This window comes from Arachis hypogaea, chromosome 20 (genome assembly GCF_003086295.3).
Source record: "Arachis hypogaea cultivar Tifrunner chromosome 20, arahy.Tifrunner.gnm2.J5K5, whole genome shotgun sequence".
Classification (NCBI taxonomy): domain Eukaryota; kingdom Viridiplantae; phylum Streptophyta; class Magnoliopsida; order Fabales; family Fabaceae; genus Arachis; species Arachis hypogaea.
Window position 1 is genome coordinate 48074198 of NC_092055.1, and position 5783 is coordinate 48079980.

Below are 5783 nucleotides of genomic sequence, written 5' to 3' on the forward strand. Positions count from 1 at the left end.
AGAGAAGAAGGAAGAAGAAGGTAAAACCTTGTTAATGGTGGTGAGAGAGATAGAGAGTGAAAGGTGAGATAGAAAGGGGAAGGGAGAAGGAAGAGATAAGGAGGGAAAAGAAAAAGTAGGATTTGGAGGAGAGAAAGATAAGATAATTTGGCAATTTAGGTTGAGTTGTGCGGCGCATGCGACGCGGCCGCGTGTGGCACGCGTTCGCGTGGGTGCGCGTCAGGTAAGAAGACGCGATCGCATCAGTCACGCGGTCGCGTGACCCATGTTGCGCTGCTGGCGCGAGTGCAGCCTCGCTCCAGCACAACTCTCTGTTCAATTTATTTTAATAGCCAAAATTGGGTGACGCGATCGCGTGGGTCATGCAATCGCGTGAGTGTGCGTCAGAAAATAATTGACGCGGCCGCGTCGGCGACGCGGTCGCGTGACAAGGACTGTGCTTCCAGCACCAATCCAGCACCACTCTCGCACAATATAGCATTGTGCACCCTTTTACGTCGAAAATGCAGGGCACGCGGCCGCGTGGGGCACGCGGTCGCGTGGGTCAATTTGTGGCATTGGCACGCCTCCAGCCACGCTCCAGCCGGACTTTCTGTTCATTTATTTTTTTCTCCACCTCCCTTGCGACGCGGACGCGTTGCTGATGCGATCGCGTGGCGTGGCGAAAAAAACCTTTTCTTTTCTTTTCTTTTTTTTTAAGGAAAGATAAAGACATGTAATTGAAAGAGCACGAAAGCACTAATAAAGAGAAGAGTTATTAAAGAAGAAAAACTAAAAGTGAAGAAAAGAACGATCATACCGCGGTGGGTTGTCTCCCACCAAGCACTTTGCTTTTACGTCCGTAAGTTGGACGCTCCGATAGCTCAATCTGCTGCGATGTGGGGGTCTTCCAAGCGGAAGATCTCAAGCTCCTTATTTTTCTGCACCTTGTCACCATGCTATAGCTTCAGGCATTGTCCATTAACCTTAATAAGTTCAGAGCTTGAAGGATGGCTTAGGTGATAAACTCCGTACGGTTCAGCCTTCTATATTCTGTATGGACCTTCCCATTTTGATCTCAACTTACCGAGCATGAGCCTTAGTCGAGATTTGTAAAGGAGAACAAAATCTCCAGGTTGGAACTCTCTCTTCTTGATGTTTTGATCATGCACAGCTTTCATCTTTTCCTTGTATATTCTGGGGTTCTCATAAGCTTCCAGGTGAAGGTTCTCCAGTTCCTACAGTTGCAACTTTCTTTCATCTCCAGCATTCTCAATTCCCATGTTGCACTCCTTAACTGCCCAGAAGGCTCTGTGTTCTATTTCAACTGGGAGATGAAAGCTTTTCCATAAACCAAGCGGAAGGGACTCATCCAATGGGTGTCTTATATGCTGTTCTGTATGCCCACAGTGCATCTTGTAGTCTGGTTCTCCAGTCTTTTCTGTGAGGCTTTACTATCTTTTGCAAGATACGCTTAATTTCTCTGTTTGACACCTCGACTTGCCCATTAGTTTGGGGATGGTAAGCTGTTGCAACTTTATGGATTATCCCATGCTTCTTCATCAATCCTGTTAGTCTCCTGTTACAAAAATGGGTCCCTTGATCGCTCATGATCGCTCGTGGTGATCCAAAGCGGCATATAATATGGTTTCTCACAAAGGAAACAACAGTGTTAGCATCATCAGTGCGGGTAGGAATTGCTTCCACCCATTTGGAAACATAATCTATAGCTAACAATATATAAAAATATCCACTAGAATTTGGAAATGGACCCATGAAGTCAATGCCCCAAACATCAAAAATTTCACAGAAAAGCATATATTGTTGAGGCATCTCATCCCTCTTGGATATGTTACCAAATTTCTGGCATGGGTGACAAGATTTACAAAACTCAGCAGCATCTCTAAAAAGAGTAGGCCACTAGAATCCGCAGTCTAAGATCTTTCTAGCTGTTCTTTGAGGGCCAAAGTGTCCTCCACTCTCATATGAGTGACAGGCCTCTAAAATGGATGGAATTCTGATTGAGGCACACAACGTCTAATTATCTGGTCAGCGCCACATCTCCATAAATATGGGTCATCCCATATATAATATTTAGACTCACTTTTCAGCTTGTCTCTTTGATGTTTAGAAAAATGTGGGGGAAATATGCGGCTAACTAAATAATTAGCAATAGGTGCATACCAAGGGACTACCTCAGATACTGCTTGCAGGTTGTCAAAAGGAAAATTATCATCTATAGGAGTAGAATCATCCTTAATATGTTCAAGGCGACTCAAGTGGTCTACTACTAAATTTTGATTACCACTCTTATCCTTTATTTCTAAATCAAATTCTTGTAACAACAGTATCCAACGTATAAGTCTTGGTTTGGATTCCTTTTTAGCTAATAGATACTTTAGAGCTGCATGGTCCGAATACACTACTACTCTAGTACCAAATAAATAAGCCCGGAATTTATCCAGAGCAAAAACAATAGCAAGTAGCTCTTTCTCAGTAGTAGTATAATTGGACTGGGCAGTGTCTAAAGTCTTAGACGCATAGGCAATAACAAAAGGATCCTTACCTTCACGCTGAGCCAGCGCTGCTCCTACTGCATGGTTGGAAGCATCGCACATGATTTCAAATGGCTGGCTCCAGTCTGGTCCTCTCACAATTGGAGCCTGAGTTAGAGCGGTCCTCAGCTTATCAAACGCTTGTTTGCAATCCTCACTGAACTTGAACTCAATATCCTTTTGCAGTAATCTGGATAAGGGAAGTGCTACCTTACTAAAGTCCTTAATAAATCTCCTGTAGAAACCTGCATGGCCAAGGAATGAACGGACTTCCCTCACAGAAGAGGGTAAGGTAAACTAGAAATAACATTCACCTTTGCTGGGTCTACAGAAATGCCATTATTAGATACCACATGTCCTAATACAATCCCTTGCTTTACCATAAAGTGGCATTTTTCGAAATTCAATACAAGGTTTGTATTAACACATCTATTGATACTCTAGATAATCCATCTAAGCAAAGGTTAAAAGAATCACCATAAACGCTAAAATCGTCCATAAAAACTTCCATACAGTCCTCAATAAGATCAGAGAAAAGACTCATCATGCACCTTTGGAAGGTGGCTGGTGTATTGCACAAGCCAAAGGGCATTCTCTTATAAGCATAAGTCCCAAAAGGACATGTAAAAGTAGTCTTTTCCTGATCCTCAGGAGCTATATGAATCCGGAAATAACCTGTGTAACCATCTAAAAAGCAATAATGTGATTTACCTGACAGGCGATCCAGCATTTGATCAATGAATGGAAGTGGGTAGTGATACTTACGAGTAGCTTGGTTGAGACGCCTGTAATCAATGCAGACTCTCCAAGCATTCTGAACTCTAGTTGCTATGAGCTCTCCATGCTCACTCTCCACTGTAGTGACTCCAGATTTCTTGGGCACCACTTGTACTGGGCTTACCCATTCACTGTCTGAAATGGGATATATGATACCTACTTCCGATAGTCTGGTCACTTCCTTTTTGACAACTTCCAAGATGGTAGGATTCAATCTTCTTTGTGGTTGATGGACAGGTCTTGCTCCCTCTTCTAAAAATATTCTGTGCTCGCATACTTGAGGGTTAATTCCCACTATGTCTGCCAAACTCCACCCAATTGCCTTCTTATGCTTTCTCAGTACATCAAGTAACTGCTCTTCTTGTTGAGAAGTCAGTTCCTTGCAATAATAACCGGAAGCTTCTGCTCATCCTCAAGATAAGCATATTTGAGATATGGAGGGAGAGGTTTCAATTCTAACTTTTGATCATGGGCAGGCTCTGGATTATCTGGGGCTTATGAAAGTGGCGAAGTGCCCTCACTGTCAGTTAAGAGGGTCCCTACACTTGGACCTTGTCCAGCGTGCCTCTCTTCAAACTCTTCATTTTGAACTTCAGCCACACTTTCGTCTATGACATCACACTGGAAGATAGAACGATCTTCTGGGGGTTGTCAATGACTCCATTCAGATTGAAGATTACTATGTGGCCATCCATTTCAAAGGAGTATGTTCCTGAAAAAGCATCCAATTTGAATTTTGATGTCTTCAGGAATGGTCTTCCAAGTAGGATTGATGATGGCTTATCTGAATCATTATGGAGCATCTCTAAGATATAAAAATCAGTGGGAAATGTGAGCCCTTTAATATTCACCAAAACATCTTCAACAACTCCAGCCACTGTAATAATGCTTTTATCTGCTAACACAAAACGAGCTGCCGACCTTTTTAAGGGAGGGAGCCTTAAAATATCATATATAGACAAAGGCATTATACTGACACATGCAATCATAAATTACTACACTACCAATAGTACAACTAACTATGCAAGGACCTGGATCACTACATTTTTCAGGTAATCCTCCCATTAAAGCAGATATAGAACTACCTAAAGGAATAGTTTCTAATTCATTAATTTTGTCTTTATGGATACATAAGTCTTTTAGAAACTTTGCATATTTAGGTACCTGCTGAATAACATCAAAATGGGAAACAGTTACCTCAACCCTTTTGAATATTTCTACCATTTTAGGATCAGGTTCCAGCTGCTTCCTGGGCTTCCTTGCAAGTTATGGAAATGGAATGAGAGTAGTGTTTTCTGTGGTGCCTGCGCCTTTTGGTGCTTCTTCTTGTGGTTGAGCTATCTCTTCTTCAGCTATGTCCTGTATATCCTCTTCCTCTTCAACATCTTCGATTTCTACCACCTCTTCTGCTGAGGCGTATTCTGGTGAGCTTGGTTCCTCCTGATTCCTCTCCTGTAGTGTAGTTCCAGACCTCAGGGTGATGGCATTAATGCCTCCCTTTGGATTGGGTAATGGTTGAGAGGGGATTCCAGTGGTGCTTGAAGGTTGGTTACTGGAATTTTGTGCTAAACCAAGCTGTGTCATAAAAGCTTGCAGAGTAGAGGTGAGACCATTTAGACTGGCATTGATACTGTTCATGATGGTACTTTCCATGGCCAGTTGTCTTTTCTCAAAAGCTTGTAATAAATCTTCATTAGAAGATACAGAAGAATGAGTAAATTAAGAGGTTTGCTGCTGATTGTTCGGTGGTCCTTGGTTTTGCCTCAGGTGAGGTGCTCGGTAAGGTTGATTTTGCTGCCTGTTGTTGTTATTATTCCACCTCTGATTTTCCTGATTATCTCTGCCTCCCCTGTTATTGTTGTCCCTCCAATTCTGGTTTGAATTTTCCTGCCATCCATGGTTGTTATTTCCACTTTGATTGTACCTTTGGTTGGGGCGATCATAGAAGTTGTGAGTGGATGCCACCATGTTGTCTTCTTGTTGGAGCTGCGGGCATTCATCAGTGTAATGGCTGTAATCAGCACAAATTCTGCAAATTCTTTGTGGGACTAGTTGTTGGTTTTGCTGCGGTTGAGTTTGCTGAGCTTGTTGATTCAACTGCATTTGCTTCAGCAGGTTGGTCATCTCACAGATGCTTTGAGTTAGAGCAGCAGTCTCTCTGCCAGAAGATACTTTTGCAACGACTTTTGAACGGCCTTGCTTCTGTCTGTGGTTCCGAGTAGATTCAGCTAAATCACTAATCAATTGCCAAGCTTCATCAGTGGTCTTGTACTTCTTCATAGACCCATTGCTGGCACTTTCCAATGTGGTCTTATCTTGGGGCCTCACACCTTGTGTGATATAGCTGAGTAGCACGATCTTGTCAATCATGTGGTGGGGGCATGCTTCTAGAAGATTATTGAAGCGCTCCCAGTATTCAAAGAGAGTCTCATTGTCATCCTGAACAATTGTAGAGATATCCTTCCTCAGTTT

At 42.7% G+C, this 5783-nt stretch overlaps 1 non-coding gene across 1 annotated transcript; it reads left to right on the forward strand.

Moving 5' to 3' along the window:
* Window positions 1–5675: 5675 nt before the first annotated feature.
* LOC112787859 (small nucleolar RNA R71) lies at window positions 5676–5783 on the forward strand. The gene has a single exon (XR_003195247.1). It is a non-coding gene; the product is annotated as a small nucleolar RNA R71 (small nucleolar RNA).